The sequence below is a fragment of the Meriones unguiculatus genome, chromosome X (assembly GCF_030254825.1).
Source record: "Meriones unguiculatus strain TT.TT164.6M chromosome X, Bangor_MerUng_6.1, whole genome shotgun sequence".
Classification (NCBI taxonomy): domain Eukaryota; kingdom Metazoa; phylum Chordata; class Mammalia; order Rodentia; family Muridae; genus Meriones; species Meriones unguiculatus.
In genome coordinates, this window is record NC_083369.1 from 131,613,337 (window position 1) to 131,626,222 (window position 12,886).

The window sequence follows — 12,886 nt, forward strand, 5'->3', positions numbered from 1 at the left end:
TCCTGAATTAATCAGCCCATTGTCTGGGGACAGACTAAGGGCCACCTCCTTGGATCCCACCAATGAATAAACCACTGCAGTACCTGCTTCAAGGAAACTCTTTTGCTGATAATTCTGTAGTTTAGCTCTGTCTTATACTAAAGTCGTTTCATCTTTCTGGACACATTTTTCTAGACCACAGCAGTGATTTGACACCTTGGATAAGGTACTAAGGAGCTTTTACCTAACCCATTAGTCTAGTGAAATTGTCTTGGGGGTGCTCTCAGGACATCAGGAGTTTGAAAAGCACCATCTTGCTGATTCTTAACATGCAATCAAGATTGCACATTAGTAAACAGATCATTGCTAAGCTCCTTTCCAGTTCTGTTCTTGATTTGAATACTTGTGATTTGAGTTGACACAAGCCATGCTATTAGCACATTTTATAGTCACGGGGAGAAATAATTCTTAAATGGCCCAATTGACACTTCACACAGATGGATCATTATTCTCAAATTCTTTGAAGTCATTTAATGAAAGGAAGCATTGGAATGGGCGGATTAAAGTTGGAACACTTGAATTTTTCATAGAGTTAGGAGTTCAGAAAAGACAACAGACCAACTGAGAAGGGTTAAGTCTTCTGACAGCCAGTTTTATGGGTTGTACATGACCATAGGCAGCTGAAACTTGACATTGACCATGATTTTTTTTCCAGAGTTGCCTTCCTAATGACCTTATTGTCTTGATGCCGTACCACGTAACACCTATTTAAAAATTTATTCCCTAAACAATATGGTAGAGGGGTGTTTGCATTTCTGGAAGCAGTGATGGAAACAATGCTGCGAGTTTAGTTTCTGGTTGTTGTTGTTTGGTTTTCACAAATATCGAGTTCATGGTACTTTGAAATCACATTTCAACAAAAGGTGTTTGGGATAAGGTGATCTTTGTCATTTCACCAGTAGACTATGGCAAGAGTGCTCACTAGGGTTAAGTTATAAAAAGTAGCATTTATGGGAGAGGTATCTTAGCTTTTAAGAGCACTTGCTATTCTTACAAATGACCTGGCTTTGTTTCCTAGCGTGCACGCTCACACTTGTCTGTAACTCCAGATCCAAAGGATCCAATAACCTCTTGTAGCCTCTGCAGCATTCATGTGGTGCATAGACATCCATGCAGGCAAAACACTCATACACATAAATAAAAGTTTTAAAGTATTAGTTATAAAATATCCACTTCTTTTTTGAGTTATTTTACAGTTGTCACAATGAAGCAAACTAGAGAAGTCAGCATGACATGGAATTGAGTATGGCCTTTTTGCAGCGGCTTACCGAGGACCTGAGTCACCTAATCTTTGAGGAAGCAGATCTTGCTAAAGATCACTGTCTGAACTTGAAAGTGGATAGTGCCTCACAAGCCTGAAGATGACATTTACCTTTGATCTCAGCCTCATCTATCACTAATACATACAGGCAGCAAGAGATCATGGCTACTAGAGAGCAAATAAAGAAACATGGCTGGAGGAAGTATGGTTGATGCTCCCTTTGAGATTCAGTGAGATCCCTATAACAGATTATCAGCTGATTTTCAGCATGACTCATCAATATAGATATTTATTACAAAGATCTTTGTGCTGTGATCTCCTACTTGATGGAGAAATCCCTAGGTGGGAATTCTAGATGCCTAAATGATTGTGGAAAAGGTTTGTCACCAACAATCTGGCCTTGTTCCTTCTAATGTGAATGAATGCTCATTCAGATAAGTCTGTAATGAGGAAAGTGAGACTTCTGGGAAAGAAAGACTGGACAAAAAAATTGATACAGGCTTGCCATGTATTAATCTATGCTGATCACTTGACTTATATATTTGTCATAAGTGGAAGGCCAGTACAAATTTTTCATTTTATGGAGGAGGAAGCAGGCTCATGCAGTGAAGTCACTTTTTTGTCTTCTTAGTTACATTTTTCTAAGACACAATTCTTTGCTCCATGATTTATCGTTGTGCTACGCACAGGTTATTTATTCCCACTTACAGCTATTATTGTCAAGTATAAAAATTTATCTCTAACACACACAAAGTTTGGGTAAATTAGTTGTCATTGTTATTGTCATGGTTTTATTTTCCATAGAGAAAACGGTGATACAGAATGTCATTTTTGTTGTTGTTTTGTTTTGTTTTTATTGGTTTTTATTTTTTCGCTCCAATCTTGGTTGGAAATAGGTTCATTTCCTTTGCCAATGGTAATTGATTGGAAGTGGTTTCTGGAACTGAATATTAAAATGGAGGCTGAAGCCAAATTTAGGCTTAGTTAGAAAAAGGTTGTGATTAAAAAAAGCTTAGTTTGGAAGAGAGTACAGTTCCCTATGATTTTTGTTGTTCTCACTAATAAATGTTAATCATAATATAGCCAGGTAGCTACATAAGAAAGTCAGCTCATGTTACTTTTTCTGGAACATTCCTAGAAAATTGCCACATGCCCCACCAACTCCAGGCAAACTGGAAATGTTGACTATTCTATACCAGGTATCCGGGAGCAAGAAGACTAGAAATTGAGTATCATTTAGATAGTCAAATGCTATCCATGAAGCAGCAGCAGTCCTGGAAGTGTTTTTTAAATACAGAGTCTGTGGCCTTGCCTCCTATCTACTGAAGTGAAGGCTTCCCTTTCCACAAGATCCTTAAGTGATTTACCAACCTCAAACTTGGAGAAGCTGCTGGAGGATCAGTTTTGACCAGTGGTTCCCATCTCTCTCTGAGTTGACGTTCCCATGATTGAATAATGAGAGTGTACATGTGACGTGATGCCATGGATACACCTCAAACTCTGCAGAAGAATGTAGGTGAAGGCACGTCTTGCCTCTCTTCCCTTCCTGCTGTAAGAATTATGTAAGAAACACTGGAGAGAGCTCAGAATGTAAAGTGTGTGCCATAGAAGCATGTGGACCTGATTTCAATATTTGGAATCCATGTAGAAAGTCAGGGGTGATAAGGAACACCAAGTAACTGAGACAGGAGGATTCCTGGGATTTGATAGTCAGCCATTGTAGACCAAGCTCCAGACCAGTGACAGTCTCATCTGAAATAACAAGGTGGATGGCACTTGAGAAATGTCATCCAAGGCTCACCTCTGGCCTCCACATGCACACACACACACACACATACACACACACACAAATAACACAAAATCTAGTTGAAGAAAATCCAGGCTCGTTGGCACATGCCTGTAATCCCAGCACTGGGAAGACAGAGGTAGGCAGATTGATGTGAGTTTGGGGCCAGCCTGGTCTACAAGCTGAGTCCAGGACAGACAAGACTGCACAGAGAAACCCTGTCTTGAAAAGAAAGAAAGAAAGAGAGAGAGAGAGAGAGAAGAAAGAAAGAAAGAAAGAAAGAAAGGAAGGAAGAAAGGAAGAAAGAAAGAAAGAAAGAAAGAAAGAAAGAAAGAAAGAAAGAAAGAAAGAAAAAGAAAGAGGGAGGGAGGAAAGAAGGAAGGGGTGAAGGAAGGGAGGAATAAAGAAAGAAAAGAAAACTAGTCAAAAAAGAGTGAACCTATTCAATGACCTTGAACTTGCTCCAGTATTTGTCAAAATGAAGCATCCTAAGCTTTCGCATCTTAATTGCTTTTATCATGGCAGTAAAGAAAGATGCGATTGAAGAGAGCTTCTGGGAAAAGAAACTCTAGTCAAGGTATAGGAAGAAAATGGAGGCTATGTGTCTTTGCTGCTCTCTATTTACCCTCTGTTCATGGATCCACCTAGAGGTCATCCTAGGTTGATTCTGGTCCAACTTCTGCCTTTATATGTGATGTAGGGCATGTGTGGTGGGGAGTAGGCTCTATAGAAAAGCCTGAAGACCTCTCTGACTTTTCTGAATTTTTGAGCATCGTACCACACTTCTGTATACCCCAAAGGAAAATATTACCAAGCTGTACTTCGGATCATTGTTTTCTTTTGTGTGTATAACAGGGCTTCTTGTAGACCTCTCTTTTTATTGTGATTATTATTATTATTATTTACAATTTATTCACTTTGAATACTGGCTGTAGGCTTTTCCCTCATCTCCTACCAGTCCCACCCTTCCTCCCTCTCACCCCTCCCCATGTCCTTCCCCTAGTCCACTGATAGGGGAGGTCATTCTCCCCTACTATCTGACCCTACCCTATCAGGTCTCATCAGGACTGGATTTTTTTTCTCTGTAGCCTAGTAAGGCCATCCCATGAGGGAGAGGTGACCAAAGAGCAGGCAACCAAGTTCATGCCAAGAAATGCCCCTCCTTCCCTTACTAGGGAACCCACTTGGAGACTGAGTTGCCCAAGGGTTATATCTGAGCAGGGTATCTAGGTTCTCTCTATGCATGGTCCTTGGTGATTCAGTCTCTGAAGGGTCTGGGCCCAGATTTTTTTTTTTTTTGGCTTTGTTGGTCTCCTTGTGGAGTTCTTGTACCCTCCATGTCTTTCTATCTCCCCCTTCTTCCATAAGATTCCCTGAACTCTGCCCAATGTTTGGCTATGAGTCTCAGCATCTACTTCAATACCCTGCTGGGTAGAGCCTTTTAGAAGCCCTCTGTGGAAAGTTTCTGTCCTGTTGCCTGTCTTCTCTCTCTTTCAACGTCTGTCCGGATTGCCCTTCTGAATGAGAATTGAGCATCTTACCCAGGGTCTTCCTTTTTTAGCTTCTTTAGGACAATAGATTTTAGTATGTTTATCCTTTATTAAATGGCTAGTGTCCACATATGGGTGAGTATATACCATGTGTGTGTGTTTTTTTTTTTTTTCTTACTTCTGGGTTACCTCACTCAGAATGATCTTTTCTAGTTCCATCCATTTGCCTGCAAGCTTTATGACTTCATTGTTTTTAATAGATGAGTACTATTCCATTGTGTAAATGCCCCATGGTATCTTTATCCATTCTTCTGTCGAGAGTCAACTAGGTTGTTTCCCAATTCTGGCTATTACAAATAAAGCTGCTATGAACATGGTTGTACAAATGTCCTTGTGGAATGGTGGAGCTTCTTTAGGTTATATGCACAGGAGTGGTATAGCTGGGTCTTGAGGTAGTACTATTCCTACTTGTGTGAGAATGCACCGGATTGATTTCCAAAGTGGTTGTACAAGTTTACATTCCCACTAGCAATGGAGGAAGGTTCCCTTTCTCCACATCCTCTCTAGCATGTGTTGTCACTTGAGTTTTTATATGAGCCATTCTGATGTGTGTAAAGTGGAATTTCAGGGTCATTTTGATGTGTATTTCCCTGAGGACTAAGGATGTTGAGCATTTCTTTTTATTATTTTTGAATTTTAATTATTATTTCTTTTAATTAATTCACTTTGTATCCCAGCTGTGGTTCCCTCCCTCATCTGCTCCCAATCCCACCCTGCCTCCCTCTTCTCGATGTATGCCCTTCCCCTAGTCCACTGATAGGGGAGGACCTCCTCCCCTTCTATCTGACCCTAGCTTCTCAGGTCTCATCAGGATTGGCTGAATTGTCTTCCTCTGTGGTCTGGCAAGGCTACATCCCCCAGGGAGAGGTGATAAGAGACCCTGCCACTGAGTTCATGCCAGAGACAGCCCCTGTTTCCCTACTAGGGAACCTCTTTGAGACTGAGTTTATGGGCTACATCTGAGCAGTGGTTTGGGGTCCTCTCCGTGAATGGTCCTTTGTTGGGTTATCAGTCTCTGCAGGGCCCCCAGTGCCCAGTTTTTGTTGTTTTTGTTGTGTTTTGTTTTGTTTTGTTGTTTATTTGTTTGTTTGGCTCTGTTGCTCTCCTTTTGGAGCTCCTTTCCCCTGCAGGTTTCTCTATCTCCCCATTCTTTCACAAAATTTCATGCATTCTATCCAAAGTTTGGCTATGAGTCTCTTCAATACCTCCATCAGTAGAGTCTTTCAGAGACCCTCTGAAAGGCATTTGCTCTTCTGAATCAGGATTGAGCATCTTCCTTCGGGACTTCCTTGGTTTTTAGCTTCTTAAGGAGTATAGATTTTAGTATGTTTATTTTATGTTACATGTCTTGTAACCACTTATGAGTGAGTATAAATCATGTGTGTCTTTCTGCTTCTGGGTTACCTTACTCAAGATGATCTTTTCTAGTTCCCAACATTTGCCTGCAGATTTTATGATTTCCTTGTTTTTAATTGCTGAGTAGTATGTCATTGTGTCAATGTACCACTATTTCTGTATTCATTTCTGCATCGAGGGACACCTATGTTGTTTCAAGATTCTGGCTATTACGAATAGAACCAGTACAAATATGGTTGAGCAAATGCCATTGTTGTATACTTGAGCATATTTCTGATATATGCCTAGGAGTGGTATAGCTTGATGTAGCACTATTCCTAATTTTCTGAGAAAGAGCCAGATTGATTTCCAAAGTAGTTGTACACTAAACTTGTTAGAAGAAAAAGTGGGAAAGAACCTGGAACTCATTGGCATAGGAGACAACTTCCTGAACAGAATACCAACAGCTCAGGCTCTAAGATCAACAATCAATAAATGGGACCTCATGAAATTGAAAAGCTTCTTTAAAGCAAAGGAAACTGTCATCAGAACAAAACGATAGCCTACAGATTGTTGAGCATTTCTTTAAGTGTTTCTCTGCCAATCAGTATTCTTCTATTGAAAATTCTTTATTTAGCTTTGTATCCCATTTTTTAACTGGATTACTTGATTTGTTGCTTTTTAACTTCTTTAGTTCTTTATATATTCTGGATATTAGCCCTTTGTCAGATATAGGGTTGGTGAAGATCCTTTCCCAGTCTGGAGGCTGTCACTGCTCAGGTCCCATTTACTGGTTGTTGATCTTGGAACTTGAACTGTTGGTGTTCTGTTCAGGAAGTTGTCTCCTGTGACAACGAGTTCAAGGCTGTTCCTCACTTTTTCTTCTAACTGATTTATTGTGTCTGGTTTTATGTTGAGGTCTTTGATCCATCCACTTGGATTTACTTTTGTGCAGGGTGAAAAGTATGGATCTATTTGTATTTTTCTACATGTAGACATCCAGTTAGACCAGCACCATTTGTTAAGATGCTATCTTTTTTTTTTTTTTTTTTGTATGGTTTTGGCTTCTTTGTCAAAATTCAAGTATACATAGGTGTGTGGGTTTGTTTCTGGATCTTCAATTCCATTGATCTACCAGTCTGTTTCTATGCTGGCACTGTGCAGTTTTTATTACTGTTGCTCTGTATTACAGCTTGAGATCAGGAATAAAGATGTTTCCAGAAGATCTTTTATTGTACAGGGATGTTTTAGCAATTTGGGCTTTTTTGTTTTTACATATGAAATTGAGAATTGTTCTTTCAAGGTCTGTAAAGAATTGTGTTGGTATTTTGATGGGAATTGCATTGAATCTGTTGATTGGTTTTGGCAGGATGGCCATTTTCACAATGTTATTCCTACCAATCCATGAGCATTGGATCTTTCCATGTTCTGGTTTCTTCTTGAATTTCTTTCTTCAGAGACTTGAAGATGTTGTTCTTTTTGTTTTTGTTTTTGTTTTTTCATACAGGTCTTTCACTTGTTTCATTAAAGTCGCACCAAAGTACTTTGATATTTATTGCTAATGTGGAGGGTGTTTCTCCAATTTCTTTCTCAGCCCGTTTGTCTTTTGTATACTGGAGGGCTTCTGAATTTTTTTTTCTTTTGACAAGGTCTTACTATGCCTCATTGGCCTAAAACTCTCTATGTAGATAAGACTTGCCTCAAACTCAAAGAGATCAATCTTCGTCTTCCTCACTAGTGCTGGGATTAAAAGTGTGTTCCAGCACACATAGCTCTGAACTCCTTTTTGTTTTTTTTCTGTTTGTTTGTATGTTTGTTTGTTTGTTTTGTTGGTGTTGGTAGTTATGTGATCTGGGGTAGGGGTAGCCCATCCTGGCCTTGGACATGTGATCTTCCTGTCCAAGTGTCCTGAGTACTGAGACTTCAGGGATGTGACACACACACACACACCCCACATATTAGGGTTTAGGTTTTATGGTTCTTTTACCTCTTGTCCCTCAAGATGGCAATAGCCTAGTCCTCAAAAGCTGGTAAAGTTTTGTGAAAATATAGGTTGTAGATGGAACAAAGCTTTCTTACCCACTGGCTTCATCTGAGGGAAGACATTCTAGATTATCAGAGAGTACTGCCTTAGTGCTAAAGCACAATACCTGGCAAGAAACTTACGGATTTGTTTTTCAGTCACAATTTGAGGATATGGTCCATCACTGTGGGGCATAATGGGAAGAGCTTGGGACAGCTTACATCCACAGTCACAAAGCAGAGAGAGATGAAGGCCTGTGCTCAACTTTCTTGCTGCTTTTTGTTCCGTCTGCAGTTCACCCACCTCATGAAATGGTGATACCCATATTGAGGGTGTGTCTTCCTACTTCAATGAGCAAAATTTAGAAAATCCCTCAGGAACATGCACAGAGATTTTTCTGCTTGGTGATTTGGAATTCTGTCAAGTTAGCCACGATACTGGATGAACCCAATGGATGGAGAAGGGTCTTTAAAAGTGAAAGAGAGAAGCTTGAGGTGTGTGGTACATGCCTCTAAACCCAGCACTCAGGGAGGCAGAGGAAAGTGGATTGCTGTGAGGTTGAGGCCTTCTTGGTCTACAGAGCAAATCCAGGACAGCCAAGGCTACACAGAGAAAGCCTGTCTCAAAACAAACAAAGAAAAACAACCAACTAAACAAAAAAGTTGAAGAGGGAGGTAAAAAACAACAACAAAACAAAACAAAAATTCGAAGAAAAAAATGTCCTTAAATTGTGGTATATCTACACAATGGAATAATACTCAGCAATAAAAAACAAGGAAATCATGAAATTTGCAGGTAAATGGTGGGATCTGGAAAAGATCATCCCGAGTGAGCTATCCCAGAAGCAGAAAGATGCACACAGTACATACTCACTCATATAGACATATAATATAGGATAAACCTACTAAAATCTGTACACCTAAAGATACGAATCAAGAGGGAGGACTCTTGCTAAAATGCTCAATTCCTATCCAGAAAGGCAAAGAGGCTGGAGATCAGAAGGAGAAAAGAGGGAACAAGTCAGGAGCCTGACACAGAGGACCTCTGAAAGGCTCTGCCCTGCAGACTATCAAAGTAGATGCTGAGACCTATGGGCAACCTTTGGGCAGAGTGCAAGAATTGTATGAAAGAAGTGGGAAACAGTAAGATCTGGAGAGGACAGGAACTCCACAAGGAGAGCAACAGAACCAAAAATATCTTAGCACAAGGGTCTTTCCTGAGACTGCTATTCCAACCAAGGACTATGCATGGAGATAACCTAAAACCCCTGCACAGATGTAGCCCATGGCAATTCAGTATCCAAGTGGGTTCCATTGTAATAGGAACAGGGACTGTCTCTGACATGAACTGATTGGCCTGCTCTTTAATTACCTCCCCCTGAGGGGGCAGCCGAATTACCAGGCCACAGAAGAAGACAATGCAGCCACTCCTGATGAGATCTAATTGACTAGGATTAGAAGGAAGGAAAAGAAGACCTCACCTATCAGTGGACTTTGGCAGGGGCATTCATGCAGAGGGGGGAGGAAGGGAGGGATTGGGACGGGAGGAGGGAGAGAACCACAGGGGGATACAAAGTGAATAAAGTGTAATTAATAAAGAAAAAAAACACAACTCACTAGCTTTAGCTTTCTAATTAGGAATTCATGAAGATACAGTAGGAGTCAGGAAACAAAGTGAATAAAGTGTAACTAATAAAGAAAAAAATAAATGTAATTTTCAAAAAAAAAACAAAAAACAAACAAACAAAGATCTACACCAACCCTACATCTGACAGAGGGCTAATATCCAGTATATATATAAAGAACTAAAGAAGCTAAAAAGCAACAAATCAAGTAATACAATTAAAAAATGGGGCACGGAGTTAAATAGAGTACTCTCTGTGGAGGATTGTAGAATGGCAGAAAAACACTTAAAGAAATATTCAATGTTCTTAGCCATCAGGGAGATGCAAATCAAAATGACCCTGAGATTTCACCTTACACCCATCAGAATGGATAAGATCAAAAACTCAAGTGACAACACATGCTGGAGAGGATGTGGAGAAAGGGGAACCCTCTTCCATTGCTGGTGGGAATGCAAACTTGTACAACCACTTTGGAAAACAATCTGGCGCTTTCTCAGACAAATAGGAATAGTGATTCCTCAAGATCCAGCTATGCCACTCCTAGGCATATATCCAAAAGATGCTCAAGTACACAACAAGGACATTTGCTCAACCTTTTTAATAGCAGCCTTATTCGTAATAGCCAGAACCTTGAAACAACCCAGATGTCCCTCAGTTGAGGAATGGATACAGAAATTGTGGTACTTTTATCCATTGGTTTACTACTCAGCAATTAAAAACAAGGAACTTAACGGCGAGGTCTTCACAACCCCCCCACCCCCCGGAGGAGCAACCTTGCTAGGCCACAGCGGAGGACATTGCAGCCAGTCCCGAAGATACCTGATAATCTAGGCTCAGATGGAAGGGGATGAGGTCCTCCCCTATCAGTGGACTTGGAAAGATGCAGGGAGAAGATGAGGATGGGAGGGTGGGATTGGGAGGGAGGAGGCTACGGCTGGGATACAAAGTAAATAACATGTGATTAATATAAAAAATAAATTAATTAAAAAAATTGTCCTTAGGAGGTCAGATTTATGCGTCCATCAGTAGTTGCTGGAGGAAAGGGCCAAGAACCAAGGAGTGCGGGCTCCTCCTAGAGGCTGCAAAGGGAGACTCATTTTAATACCTCCAAAAGGGTACCTTGATTTGAGCCCATTGAGATCTGTGCTGAGCTTACAAACCTCTAGATAATACATTGGTGTTATTTAAGAAGTTAAGTTTGTGGCAATTTGTTAAAACAGCAATAAAAAACAAACACATTATTTTTACAGTTATGTTATATCTTATATAGTTTTTACGTTCCTGTAGTTTTTAAAAATTATTTGGCCCTGTATGATCATATTGATCTATGGAGTTTAAGTGCTGGATTTGCCTTAATCACAGCTCTTAAGTTTGTGCATAGTTTCTACATTTTATTTTTATATAAATTTGATTCTTTTCAGAGGAAAAACTACCAGAAATGAAATTTGGACTTTGAGGGTTTTTTGTTGTTGTTGTTTTTGTTTGTTTGTTTGTTTTTTACCTCTTTTTCTATATTCATCTTAAGGAAGACTGTTTAGGCCTCTCAGAATTTGACTTGATATAGGTGAGAATTCACCTTTTTTAAAACCTAGTTTGTTTCTCAACATCATATGCTAAATGACCTTTCCCCCCATCTTTTCTGTTGTTTGATAATGCTTTCCTTATTAAGTATTCTAGCTTGTACAAAAATAAGCTCACTTTCTTAGCCACCAATTCTCTTCCATTAATTGATTTTTGCCTGTTCTCAAGCCAGTAAGTATCTTTTAAATTTCTGCTATATGATATATCCCTTTGAGGTCTAGTCTGCTTTCTAATTACACTTTTGTTAAAATTTAAAAATTGATCCTTCCTGTCAGCATGTTAAAGTATTCCTTCTGGTGCTCAGAAAAATTCCACTGCCCAATATCTTGACAAATGCCCTTGTACGCGCGTGTGCGTGTGCACACGCACGCACACACACACACACACACATACCTTAGCTTGGCATATGGAAGCACTCAATCATGTAATCCTATTTTTTCTTATTGTTTTTTTAGAAACAACCTTACTATAATTTTAGGGTTCATATTTGCTGCCTTACTTATGGAATATATTTTGTTTTATGTAAATTTTTTCTTAATTCTTTGAGAATTCCATACACTACATTTTGACTGCGTTCACCTCCAGCTCTTCCCCAGATCCACCCTCACCTCCCTCTCCCACAACTTATGATAACCATCGACTTTCCTTTAGGTGTGGGACACCCACTGGTGAGTGATCAACTTAAATATTCTGTTTTATGAGTTTTGCTTATTGTTTTCCTAGCCCAGACTGCACCACCATTATTTGACTTTCAATCCTTTCCTCAGCAGCATGGTGCATGTAGCATATTAGAATGAATTTCATATGCTTTTCACTAGCCACATGACCTTCAGTTTATCACTTGCTCTACCTGAGGGCTCCTTTCATCCTTAAGATGAAGTCAGCTGTAACTACCTTGCACGGTTGTCAACTGGATGACAGTTAATTTGGAGGCAGAATCTAGGAAGATCCCTTATACTTATTAGAAAAAAAATAGTGACTGGTACTGTACTTTTCATTACTGTGTTGGCCTACCCTCATTAAGCCACAAACCCTAAAAGTAAGGAGATATTATTCTTCAAATATGTCCTATGAAGCCTGGGGTATAACAGTGCTTACTTAAGAGTTGAATATAGTGGCATTATAATCATTTTAGTATGATGTCTTTTATTTATTCTTTGAGAATTTCATACATGTATACAATGTATTTCTGCCATGTTCAGTCACCACTCACCCCTCCAATTCCTCCTGGATCCTCCCTCAACATATATCCCTCCTAACTTCATGTCCTCTTTTCTTTTTCTTTTCCTTTTTTTTTTTTTTTAAACAATTGAGTCCAATTAGTACTGCCCATATGTGGATAGGTGTAGGGCATCCACTGGAGCATGATCAACCTGTTAAGTGACTGCATCCTTTAAAAAATTCAACTCATGCTTGCTTCCTCACCACATATACTAAAATTGGAGCAATCCAGAGATTAGCATGGCGTGGCTCCTGCACAAGGATGACATGCAAATCTGATAAGCATTCCATATTTATTTTTTTAAAAAATGGAAAAGAAAACTGACTCTTCCTCTCTTAGCAGCCATCAACTGTCAGTAGCTCCTTAGCTTGGGGGGGGGGTACGTTCATATCACATCCACTTTTGAAACAATGAAATGGCAAAATAAAAACATTGTATTTTAAAAATGAGAAACAGAAATTAAAT

General features: G+C 39.6%; 1 non-coding gene across 1 annotated transcript; it reads left to right on the forward strand.

Moving 5' to 3' along the window:
* The first annotated feature begins 12,612 nt into the window (after positions 1-12,612).
* LOC132650190 (U6 spliceosomal RNA) lies at positions 12,613-12,717 on the forward strand. Its single transcript, XR_009588582.1, has one exon. It is a non-coding gene; the product is annotated as a U6 spliceosomal RNA (small nuclear RNA).
* Positions 12,718-12,886: the final 169 nt, after the last annotated feature.